This window comes from Pleurodeles waltl, chromosome 1_2, assembly GCF_031143425.1.
Source record: "Pleurodeles waltl isolate 20211129_DDA chromosome 1_2, aPleWal1.hap1.20221129, whole genome shotgun sequence".
Lineage (NCBI taxonomy): Eukaryota > Metazoa > Chordata > Amphibia > Caudata > Salamandridae > Pleurodeles > Pleurodeles waltl.
In genome coordinates this window covers 250,115,111-250,128,407 of record NC_090437.1, presented here as the reverse complement: position 1 = coordinate 250,128,407, position 13,297 = coordinate 250,115,111, and positions in this window count along the sequence as shown.

Here is a 13,297-nt window from a genome sequence, read left to right as displayed (position 1 = left end):
CTGTGGATCCAGTATTTGAGACCCTCACACTTGGCCGCTGTGGCTGTTGTCAGTAGGACTTGGTAAGGCCCTTTCCATCGTGGTTGAAGGCAATGACGCCTAGTGTGGGCCTTGACCCAAACCCAGTTGCCAGGCAGTAGTCCGTGTTCAGGTGGCGTTCCTCCTTCTGGCAGGGCCTGCAGTACCTGGCGGTGAAGACAGCGTAACGTCTCTGTTATCTTCCTGCAATATTGTAACAAAAGATCATCTGTTATTGCCAATGGGGCAACTGACATGTGGCCTGGAATATTCATGGGGCGCCCAAATAGCACCTCATGGGGACTTAGTTTTGTGACCCTATCAGGGGTACTTCTCATAGCAAGGAGCGCTAATGGTAATGCATCAATCCAAGATAGTTCAGTCACTGCGCATATCTTCCCTATTCTGTTTTTCAACACCCCATTTTTTCTCTCTACTGCCCCTGCTGCAGGTGGATGGTATGCGCAATGCAACTTTTGTGTTATTCCCAGCCCTTTGCAAAGGCCCTGAATAACATGTGAAATGAATCCTGGTCCATTGTCTGAACTTAAAAGAGTCGGCACCCCAAAACGTGGTATTAACTCTTTTAAAAGGCACTTAGCCACAGTTTGTGCATCACAGTTCCTGGTGGGGTATGCCTCAGTCCATTTGCTGAACATACAAACGATTACCAAAACATATTTTAGCTTGTATACCGGGGGCATCTCAATGAAATCCATTTGGAGGCTCTCAAAGGGTCCATGTGGCGGTGGGAAATGGCCCGAAGCGGTTGGTGTACCTTTTCCCGTGTTGTACTGTGCACAAACTGTGCATCTCTTACATAAATGTTCTGCATGTTGCCGAAATTTGGTATTAAACCAACATTGTGAAAACAGTCGTATCATTCCATCCCTACCCACATGTGAGGGGCCATGGAAAAGGCGTGCCATAGAGGGCAGTAATGTGGATGGTAGGCATATTTTACCGTTGGGTCCCACCCACACACCCTCCCCGTCTGTCTTGCAACCACCCTTTTCCCAATCTGTTAGTTCTGACCCGTCAGCCTGCTGTTGAACACATTTTGGATCAAAATATGTACTTTCCTCTTTAGCTATTGTGGTGGGTTTAACCTGGACCATTACATACTCACACCCACTGAGGGCTATTCTTCGTGCCTCTTTGTCAACAAAAGCATTTCCCACAGAAACATAGTCCTTAGCAGAAGTGTGGGCTGCACATTTTACAATTGCAATTTTTCTGGGCAATAGTAGAGCTTGCAACAAGGCAACAATCAATGAAGCATGTTGTATGTGTTGGCCTGCTGAAGTGAGAAATCCCCTCATTGCCCACAGTTGACCGAAATCATGAGTGACCCCAAAAGCATATTGGCTGTCTGTGTAAATATTCGTTGTCTTTCCCGCTGCCAATGTGCATGCTCTCATTAGTGCTACTAATTCTGCTGCCTGGGCACTTTTAATCTTTGGTAGCCTTCCTCCTTCAAGTAATCTTGTGGCCGTCCCCATAGCATAGGCTGCTTGTAGCATCCCTGTGTGGTCCCTAATGCATGAACCATCCACAAACAAATCGCCCTCGGCCTCAGGGAATGGGGTGTCTCTGAGATCTGGCCTCACCTTGGTGTGTGTGTCGACTGCCATAATACAATCGTGGAAAGAATTATCTATGGTGGGATCATCGTGATCCATTTCGGTAGGCAACAGGCAGGAGGGATTCAATGTTGTGCATCTCTTTATCCTTATATGTGGTGCCAATAGTGTCAACTCATAGCGTGAGAGGCGAGCATTCGTCAGGTGCTGGGTCTTGGTGGTAGTTAGTAATGTGTCAATTGCGTGTGGGACATGTAACACCAAAGTGTGAGCCAGGACAATGTTTTCTGATTGTTCCACTGCTAAAGCGGCTGCTGCCACTGCCTTCAGACATGGGGGAAGACCTGCTGCTACTGGGTCCAGGGTAGCCGAATAGTAAGCCACTGGGCGGTAGAAGGTGCCGTGTTTTTGTGCCAAAACCCCTAAGGAGCAACCACCTTTTTCATGGCAAAATAAATGGAAATCTTTGGTGTAATCTGGGAGGCCTAATGCTGGTGCTGCACACAATGCTAACTTCAATTTCTGAAAAGCCTCTTCACAGCTTTCTGACCATGGTACTTTGTCTGGCACATCCTTGTGTGTTAAATTCAAAAGTGGTCGTGCAATCAGGGAGAAATTCGGTATCCAATGCCTGCAGTAACCTGCCACCCCAAGGAAAGCCCTCACCTCCTTCTGTGTTTGTGGCCTGGGGTTCTGAGTTATTGTTGCTATCCTATCTGGTAGCAATCTCCTGGACCCTGGTGACAGTTCGTGCCCTAGGTACTTCACCTTTGATTGGCAGAACTGCAACTTCTTTGGGGAGACCTTATGTCCTTTTATGGCAAGGTGACAGAGTAGGGCCACGGTGTCCTGAACACACGCTTCCCGTGATGGTGAGGCTAGCAACAAATCATCAATGTATTGTATCAAAGTTGATCCTCCTGCAAAGTGCAATGATGCCAAGTCTGCTCTTAAGGCGTCTGAGAATAATGTTGGACTGTCCACAAACCCCTGAGGGAGACATGTATATGTCATTTTTCTATTTTTGTACGTAAAACAGAATAGACCCTGAGACTCCCTATGAAGAGGCACTGAGAAAAAAACATTACTGAGATCTAGGACTGTGAAATGCGAAGATGTACTGGGAATGTTTGATATGATGGTGGCTGGGTTGGGAACCACAGGGAATGATGGTATAACTGCCTTGTTCAGTTCCCTAAGATCTTGAGTAAATCGGTATACCGGGGACCCATCTGGTCCTTTCGCTGCCTTTTTCACGGGGAGAATAGGAGTGTTGCATGGGCTGTGTCGTACCTCCCGCAGTACTCCCTTCTTTAAAAGCTCTTCTATTACTGGAGCTATCCCCTCCTCTCCCTCTTTGGCTATTTTGTATTGTGGCACCTGTGGTAGACGGGCTCCAGGGCGCAGTGTCACTCGCACTGGGGGGCAATCTAATATTCTTCCCACATCATTTGGCCCCTTTGCCCACACTTCACTAGGGACCGAGTCTTGTAATTCTTGTGGGAGACTTTGTTCTTGTCCCTTACCTCTGGGGTCACATCCCATGAAAGCCTGTAATGCTATCCCATTCTCCTTGCTTTCCAGGAAGATCCCTTCAGGTGAGCAGCTGATGGTGCACTGTAACTTACATAGGAGATCCCTTCCTAGCAAATTTACTGGACAGTGTCTCCCAAAAATAAATTGATGATTTACAGTAATAGGGCCTACTTTGAATTTCAATGGTTGTGTTAAGTATTCATTCATAGGTTGTCCTGTCAAGCCTACGGCTGTTATTTGAGTTGCTGATAATGGTGCGTTGGGTACATCAGAGGCCTTTAGCATTGACATAGTGGCCCCAGTGTCAACTAAAAAAGGCACAGTTTTGCTTAGCACTGTCCCATCTACATATGGACCTTCTTGATCAACCGACAGTACTGGGCCTGTGAAATGTGTCTCCACAGGAGGTGGGTATGGAAATCCATGTCCCCCCTGAGGTGCCTGTGGTATGTCTTGATATGTACCCCACCCCGCACAAACCGGGTCATCTACTGTGGCAGCATCATATGCATTGTTTGTATAAGGTGGGGGTAGTAACTGTTGTGTTCCGTATCGTATACTGCCCTGTTGTTGTCTCTGCTGACCTCTACTTCTTTGTCCCCTGGCTAAAAAAGGGCAATCTGCCTTCCAGTGTCCCTGTTGGTTACAGTGGAAACAGGTGGTGCCTGGCGGGGGTGTGAAAGTTACCCGTTCACCCTGTCCTCTGCCCCTGCCCCTTCCCCTTCCCCTGCCCCTGCTTTGATTATTATTGTAAAATCGTTCTTGTGCCACCATTAATTTGACCTTATCCTTTTTCAATTTCTCATCATCTGCCCTTTGGATATTTGTTTGATAGTCTGCGCAATACCTGGCTGCTGCTAACACTTTGTCAATGGGTTCTTGTTGCCAACACACAAAAGACGTTTGTAAATGAGTTTGTATAGGCTGTTGTAATCCATATACAAAGTTGGTCACAAACGCAGGCATCGCCTCACCCATTGGGTTCCTCATTCCACTACTCTGCTGGTAGACCTGTAGAAGGCGGTCATAATAACTTGTCACACTCTCATTCTTCTCCTGTTTTGTATGTATTATTTTAGACCAATCAACCTTTTCCTCTGGTACTTTTTCTCGTATGTATTTCATCACCTTGTCTCTTGCGGTCTCTACCTCTTGTCCCGGTGCCCCCCCTTTTCCCCTCACTGGTTCCTCTGCCGGCCATCCTACCACCTTCTTACAATCCTCCCATAAATCTCGTGGTATTATTATACTGAATAACATGTTCAAATCCTTCCACAACATTTCTCCCATTGCCACTATTCTATTCAATTCTGTGTACCATTTGTGTGGCTCATCGCGTAATTTTGGGAAGTCTTTGGTGAAGGAAAACAGGTCAGCTCTATGCCAAGGTACATAGACATATGTTGGGGTATGGCCATCCTCCCCTAGGGAGGACGAAGGTACCTCTCTCAGAGGCATCATCTTCGTCTGTGCCTGTTCTGTCCCTTCCTTATTTTTCTCTAGGCTCTGCAGAACCTGAGCTGCTTTTAACCCTTCTTTCAATTCTTTCCATTTCTGTAATTTTAATATAGCGTATTCCAGATTTCAGACAATTTGTCATTACTCCAGGATGGCACGTCTGCATCTGTGAAACTCATTTGAGAAGTGTCCCAACTGTATTCTGTTGGCAGGGGATTTGTGCTGTTAGTGTAGTGAGCATATATCTGGTGTATCTCAGGGCCTAGGGCCATCAGTTCTGATCGCGCCATGGCTAGAAGTTCCTCTCTGTATTCCCTATTGTTATCTCTTTCTACTTCCGCAAATATCTGTCTTTTATCAATGAGATCTGTGAGTATGGCACGACAATTTTTTCTGTCTGATTTCAGGAACTTAGTCTTTCTTAGTGTGCTGGGAGAAGCACTCGGTGTACCGTATGGTGAATTTCCTTTCAATTGTGTTGCTGTGAGGCTGTTCCTCTTTTCAAATAGACTTCCGTCTAAAAACCTCGTCAAAATATCAATGTTATGCTTCGTGTGGTGTGTGAAAATACATATTTCCCATATCAGCTCATGTAATCCCTTTATCCCTTCGCTACTGTCCCTGGACGCGTCTTGGAACTGCTGTTTCCAATGTGTATTCAGCAATTTTGGTCCATTTCCTTTCTTTGTAGCCTGTGCCAACAAACTGTCACTTTCCTTGTCCGTTTTCTGAGCAATGTGGGCCACTTCCTCTCTGACTTCCTGCAGCATTTGAAAGTCTTTCACTCGGTCAAGGTTCATTTTTGTGAGTTCCTCTTTTATTAAACCATGTGCGAGCTCTTGGGCTGCAGTTTTCTGAGCCAGAGATAGCTCAGGAGGCTCCGTACCTGTCGCTAAGTGCTCAACGTGCACTTTTTCCTCCGAACTCACTGTTTTCTTCTCATTACCTAACCTCCCCATCAGTATGTCTTCTATGAGTGCGTCCTCGGTCTCTTCCTTTGTTGTTCCCTGCATACTGTGTTCCTGTGATGGTGCACCTACCACAGGAAGACATGGGAATGTTCCTACCATATCGAGCATTTTATCCCTCCGCTCCTCCCTCTTCTCATTTCTCTGTCTTTCACAATAAAATCCGTCTTTCAACACCACCAATTCCTTGCACACTTTAGCTTTTATGTCGTTTGTGTGACGGAGGTCTCGTAGGCAATAGTCCCAGGAATAGAAACTGTCCCATTCCAGGTTACGTGTCTTACGTCCCCTTAGAATCAGCATTTGTCTCAAGTATGACAACTTGTTCATGTCATATGTGCCATTACTTGGAAATTGTAAGTCGGGTCGTTTTTCCGTCAGCCTGTGCCATTTGTCAAGAAACATTAATGCATGTAGTCCTTGCTTAACGGCTACTTGGTAGGCAGGACTATCCTTAGGGGGTGTTATTTGGTGTGTGTCCAAATGTTCCTTGCTAAAGGGGTTCCCCATAGCTAAATAAAAGGTCACTGCTTTCCCTTAACACTTCACGTAAACAGTTCGGTCACACCAGGAAACACCAGGGAGTCGGCTTATTTCTGCCGCTCATATCAAATGACACATGAGGAAAACCTGCACTCAAATCAGTACTGCCAACCGCATTTGTTATTAGTGAAGCGGAGAGTTTGTCTGCAATCACACAACAGTACACGCAGCCTTGTTCACCTCAAGCATGCACAAGTTGGAATGAAGAAAAAAACAGTGCCAAGGTGCTGGTGACGGCGTACACTGGCGTCCTTTTAGCGAATAAAAGATGACAGGAAAGTCAAGAGAGAAAGGCAAAGATCCCAAACCCTTGCTTTCCTGCCCTGAGACAGGGTGCGGCTGTATGGGATTAGAACCCGGACCAGATCCGTGGCGGGTGTCACACAGGTAATGCAATAATGGTGAACAGTGCACTCAATCACATATAGGACAATACGATAACAATATAACAAAAACAGGTGCTTGCCCTACTTGATGCTCATGCCTCCCACCCTTTGTGCTGGTGCTGGTGCGTGGTGACAGTAGAGTGTGGTGCGCAGGCAGACCCTGTCAGTCGTAGTAATCAGTCACTGTAACAGTACTGGCGGGCGTAATGCTCCTGAGTTCTGGTACAACCGCAACTTGAGTCAGTCAGTTAATACACATCCCCTTCCTCACTACATTCTCTCCACTATCCTAACACAGAATTCAATCACCCCCTCCATCTCTCCATCTAACCAGCCGGAGAGAGAGAGAGAAAGAGCAGAAAAAAGGAAGGAAAAATGCAATACAACGCCCCCACAGAGCACAACACCGCAACGTTATCAGCGCATAGAGAGAGAGAAAACAAATAAATAAATATGCGAGAGCACGGCACTGCCTGCCTTGCCTGCTCCACTGGAGTGGACACCTACCACTCGATCAATCACCGGGCACAACCTGCCCTTCCTGCTGGGGTGGACAATCACCACCCCCTCTGGCCAAAGTATCCCTCCCCAGCCCCTCCGGCTGGGAAATGCTGCCCCAACCCTTTCCGGTTGGGAGCTGTGGCCACACAGCGCCGTCCACTGTGTACCGAGACCATACCACTAACAGCCTCACACATGTAGCGTCGCTGGGTAATCAGAAACCCTTTTATAATATTTACCGCAACTACCGAACCATGAATTCCTTAGCAGTGAGAACAAAAGAGGGAAGGAAATGGCGCAATAAGACAGAAACGATAATATCAACACAAAACTCCAGCACGCGGCCATCTGAAGGCCATCATCTGAATGTCTGAACGAGGTACTATAGAAGAGTCTGGAATAATGGGGACAGGAACATCCGCATGCCACCGTAAACAAAGAACAAACATAACAAGAAAGAACAGCAGGCTAATAGGAATAGCATATAGTACAATTATCCACAACTCCATGTAGAAGTGCAAACATAAATCCCCCCGCCACCTCCCCCCTATACAACACCCTCTGCGAACAGAGGGAGAGAGAGAGAAGAAGAGGGAAACAAAACTTAAAATATAAACAGACGGGACCGAGGAAATGACAGATACTCACGACAGCACCAACACCCTGCCCCGGAGGGGACCCGACCAGCCCAAGACGCCGTTGCCCCCCCTCCGCAGAGAGGCAGGAGCTGAGCCTGTGAGATAGTAGATCCGATCGCAATTCTCCACCAGATGTCGAAGCCAAGTTATCGAAGCCCAGTCAGAGTATTCCAGATCCAGACAATTCAGGAAACAAACCGAGACCAGCCGCTCTTCTTTAGATTACTTTTAATAAGAACTAATAAGACACAATAAGACATACGTGTACACGGAGACTTAAGCGAGCAAAATCCAGCTCGAACAGTCTGCCCAAAGAAGTAATGCATGATCTTTTATAGCATTAAACCGCAGACATTTGAATACATTTTCATTGGTTCTTGATAATGTCGTATGATTAAATGTTTCTATATGGCACACGTGATGTTCCATATAAGGGTTAGAATCATGGACAGGAAGCTTGCACAATGTCCTCTGAATCAAATGTCTTGTGATACATCTATATGTGGAGAAAGAGGAACCATAAGTGCATACGTTAGTACTTTTAGCAGTGAGGATTTCGCAAGCTAGCATGCGGTGGTGTCTCATGATGGCCATCAGTTTAGCAAGCCTTGCAACATAATGCGTTTCAAGTACAATAGACATTTCTTCAAGGCCTAGTTAATTCAACATTTTAATGTGTTCAACAGAAACAGGCCTGTATTTTCATTGTGTATCACAGGGTCTACTAGGTCCAAATGGATCCAGGAGAACGTGATTCCACACTATGACAGTGTGTGACTACAGGGAGGAGCTCCCACCGGGGCTCCATTTTAAGACAAATTTGGTTTGCGACTCAGTAAGCGACCTCTTAAAGTATACATCAATAGATCTCACTAAACCTATGGGCAGTGGTGGCTGGTGACATTTGAAAGTGGTAGGGCGTAAAACTTGGGTATGACTTTTATGTAGCGAGCGAAGCAAGCAAGTCTAATGGACAAATGTGGGGTCCAGGGTGGGTCCTCCTGCCAAGAAAAAATTTAAAAGAAATGGACAAATGGTGCATTTGAAAGCAGATGAATTTAGTGAAAAAGCAAGGTTTATAAAGCAGTGTGATGTATAGCCTTGAAATATTAAACACATTAAAAACGCCCCGATATCTTACTACAATATTGAGTTCAACAGTTATTTTAATGTGCAAATTGTTAAGCATGACAACGTCAGGCCCTTTAAAGTGTTTGCTTGTGCAGTGTCTTGCACTGCATGCAGCATCAACTTTGGAAGAAAATGTTCTAAACAGGCATCGGCAAGCACCAACAGCTGCTGGATGCAATCAGGCATACAGATATATGTTTGGGCGGACTATGTGGGCACAGTCCCCTCTTGTAGAGTGGAACCACTGCAAATATTGGATAATTTTCAACCGCTTTCCGTAAATAAAATTAGAGAGCTTCTTATTGCCCTCAAATCAGGGGCACCCACAGACCTGTGTCCACCTCGTATCTTAAAGCTAGCTCCTCAGATGATGGCCGAGGCTCCAGAACCGGTGTATGCAGAGATTCTTCAGGAAGGCATCAGCAGGCTACTGTTATTCCACTCATTAAAACACCAGGGAAGGATGTGGCGGACCTTTCCATCCTTCGCCCGATTTCTCTACTCCCGGGGTTGACCAAAATATTTGAAAAACATCCTAACCAGGAGTTGTAAGCCTTTCTCCAGAATAATGGTAAACTAGACCCTTCACACCATGGTTTTCGGGGTGCTCATAGTACAGAAACTGCACTCATTTCCACGACAGACATGATCCGGAGAAGAGGCGATCTGGGAGAGGGGTCGATCCTAGTCCTGTTGGATCTATCAGCAGCGTTTGACACCATCTCTCATTCTATTTTGTGTAACCGGTTGGCCCAAGTTGGAGTGAGAGGGAGGGCCTGGCAGCTCCTTAGCTCTTTCCTCTCAGACAGAACTATTACGGTAGCATGCAGAGATCATAGGGCCTCTCCCTTCAAACTCCCTTGTGGTGTCCCGCAGGGATCATCCCTTAGTCCGACACTTTTCAATCTTTATATGGCACCTTTGGCTAACCTGGTTTGCTCATTTGGGGCTCAGATTGTCTCCTGTGCAGACGATACACAGTTGATTGTGCCCATTTCTCCTAATGTGAAAGACACGAAGGAAAATTTCCAACGCTGTATGTTAGCAATTAACAAGTGGATGACCTGCAACTGGCTTAAACTCAAAGGGGACAAAACAGTGATTATGTGTTTTGGATGTAATAATTCCCCTTGGGACAACAATTGGGGGCCTCCTGTTTGTGGGGGTTGCCGTCGCCTGTGCCAGCTGCTAAAAATCTAGGCATTATGTTTGATGATTCATTGTCTTTTAAGTTACAGATTAATCACTTGGTCAAGGTCTGCTTCTGGACATTAAAAACTCTTAAGAAAATGTTACACCTTTTAGAGGATGACCTTAGACGACCGGTCGTATTGGCACTGGTTACGTCTAGACTGGACTACTGTAACTCGCTGTTGCTTAATGCCAATAAATCCTCCTTAGATAAATTGCAGTCTATTCAGAACACGGCAGCCCGTCTAACTTTACATTTCCCGCATTCTATCTCTGGCTTCCAATCAGGAAGAGAATCATGTTTAAAGCATTGTGCCTTACGCACAAAGCACTTCAGTCGGTGGGATGTGATTATTTGAAACCCACTTTGTTGTTTTATCAACCACTGAGACACCTGAGATCATCCTCTAAATTTATGATCAAGGTGCCACGGTGTAAAAAAGTGAGATGGGGAGATCGGGCTTTTACGGTGGAAGCAGCCAGGCTATGGAATGGTTTGCCTCTCTCGATGCGTCAAATACCGAATCACTTCTTCTTTAGGAAAAGTCTGAAAACCTGGCTTTTTGCAAATTAAATATTTGGGGTAGTATGTGTTCATTTTTCTTTATTTATGGTCTGCATAGCGCTTCGATGCTTCTGCCGGAATGCGCTCTATAAAAAATTGAATACAATACAATACAATAATACAATATATGTGCAGACAGGTCTTTAAGTGGGATGAACAAAGTAGGGGCTCTCTAAAAGGAACATGTAAAATAGATTTCTGTGATTCCCTTAGTGTGCCACCCAACCTTTATTTTAGTTTCTCTCTGAGATGTTATTGCATCCAAAAATATAACACAACAAATGACATACACCTAAAACTTGTCAGTCATATTGGTTTTGTCAATGGTTGTTATCTGTTTAAGATAAATGAGTAACAACAATGATTCCTTATAAATAATTAACATTAGAAATGTTTCAATTCTGAAATTGTGAGACTATGAATTAAATATTATTGAGGCCTGTGGAAGGAGTATGGCCTTCAGTTATGTGTGCTTTATGTTAGATATGTGTGCCATTTTTCTCTGTACATTATATCCATCTGCATATTTTCAATCTCCTCTCTTTCCTCTTCAGCACCCTCTTTTCACTGTTGTGTGAATGCAAATTCCTTGCATCTCCCTCATTTCACTATCTCAAACACACACTAAACTCATACAAATGTGAGCACTTTATTTTCTTTTGCCTTCTGGTTTGACCTTTTTGCACAACCTTTGCACACATTTACACTGAGTTTCAATTGTAGCTGGAATACATGACCATTTTCTATGTGCTATGCAGAGGTGCCAACACACTGACAGGCATTTTCCTTTGCCTTAAGCCTCAGCACCAGCACTCTCAATCAAAGCCCCAGATAAACACCTGGGACAAGTCAAAGTATACACTATGCAAGAGTAATTAAATGCACTAAAATAAATACAGAAACAGAGCAGAATGAAACAGCTAACTCTCTTTGCGAATGCAACATTAAGTAAAACGTGAAAAAAGAGAGAAGCAAAATCAATGACACACATGCCCTTAACGTTTTTAACATTCCTTGTTTGCAAATCAATCTATGTTTTGGCAATAATGTTAAGGACATGAAGATAGGGCCAGTTTTAACCCATACGACAGATAACTCCCTTTCCTATAAGCACATATTTCTCACTTTTAGCTTGACTTGGATATGTGGATAAACTTTCCAAGGGATATCAGAACCCTGCTCACCTTTTAGAACAATATAGTAGAGGAACAAATTCAGCAGCCCAACTTTTGAAGGGCCCAGCAATCTGCAGCCAGGGCCTTGGGTGTCAAAGTGGAGGAGGTTAAGGTGACAAGGGATCTCAGCACAATATAAATACCCTAAGATTAGCATTACAACACTTACCCTTATGGAGGACAAGGCACTAAACCAGACGAGCTTGCATTCACTTCTACTGCTTGACGAATGGGAATGGGTGGGATCGAAGTCTATGAATGACAGATTCCTGCCCTCATGCAGGGATGAAGACTCCAACGCCTGAAACCATGAGGCTAAAAGCGTCACTTGCCTATAGTTGATAACACCCTAGACCACAATGGGAATGAAGAGCTTTAGAAAGCTAAGCCCTAAGTTGGCTTCACAGTGAAAAGTTATACATCACCACCAACTCACAGTGATTTCTTGTTTTCCTACCATGCAGAGCCATCCTGCACTCCAGTAGACTCTGTCCACAAGTGAAAAGACACAGATATAAGAAATTAGTCCAGGACCTTACACTGGTCACCACTATTCAGGTCCTTGTGATTTATTCAAGGACGCTTTAAGGAGAATCTGCTGGAATCTCCAAGGACACTGCCACCAGTTGCACAATCTTTCCTGCACTTTCTCACCAAGACCATGCTTACAGACAACAAGGAGGTGAAGGGAAGACACAGTGGAAAAGCATTATGTATCCAACCGAAATGTACATTGCCATTGATATCAAGGGGAGATCATCACTGCACAAGGAGAGACACTGAAAGTTCTGTGGCACTGAGAATGAGACATGGTGAAAATGTCTGCATAGGAAATGTTGATAGTATGAAAATGGCAAACGCCAAAGGCACTGATTGGATAATGCTCACCGCCTGGTACGGATACGTGTTATTCATAGCATATTACTAAACTCATCAGTGTAAATGTACTTTGGGTTGGAGTCGCAGGAAACCAAAATGTGGCACAATAACTGTGCTATGATGGGAATGGGATTGAATGGTGGTGAGGTATGGCAGCCATCCCTCTACTGGGCCGAAAAAGTCAGTGGTAAGCCCTGTGAAAAAGAATAGTAATTAATAGATCATAATATATTCTGTTGAAGCTGCATTCAGTATGGATGCAGTTGCCTTCATTATCGTGACTTGTTGCTTAAAAGTGACTGTTTTGACCTTTCCTAGTGCATCAGAGATTAAACAACAAGTGCTTCATATGTAAACTCCCAAGACAAGAGAGACGTTTTGGGGAATATTGTCTGTAACTGTTCTCTGTGAGTTAGTCGAAAATGGGACAAGCAGCATGCTTTTTCCATGGACTTGTAGGTACATGTAAGGATTTCAACTGGGGACTTTCAATTAATTGGTGTACTTAATTTTTTATCTCAGTTTTTTACCTCATAAAAGAGTGTGCTTAAGCTTCACATTTAGCACTAATTCTTATTTGTTAGCCACTTTATAGTGTTAGACATAGTGGTGCTTGCAACAGTTGTTTGTTCACAGCTCATGCCTATTGAGGAATGTCTGGTTGGTTGTTTCTTTTCCTGAGCCCTTTACTTAAACTGAAGTCTTTCTTTGACCCTATTTTGCCA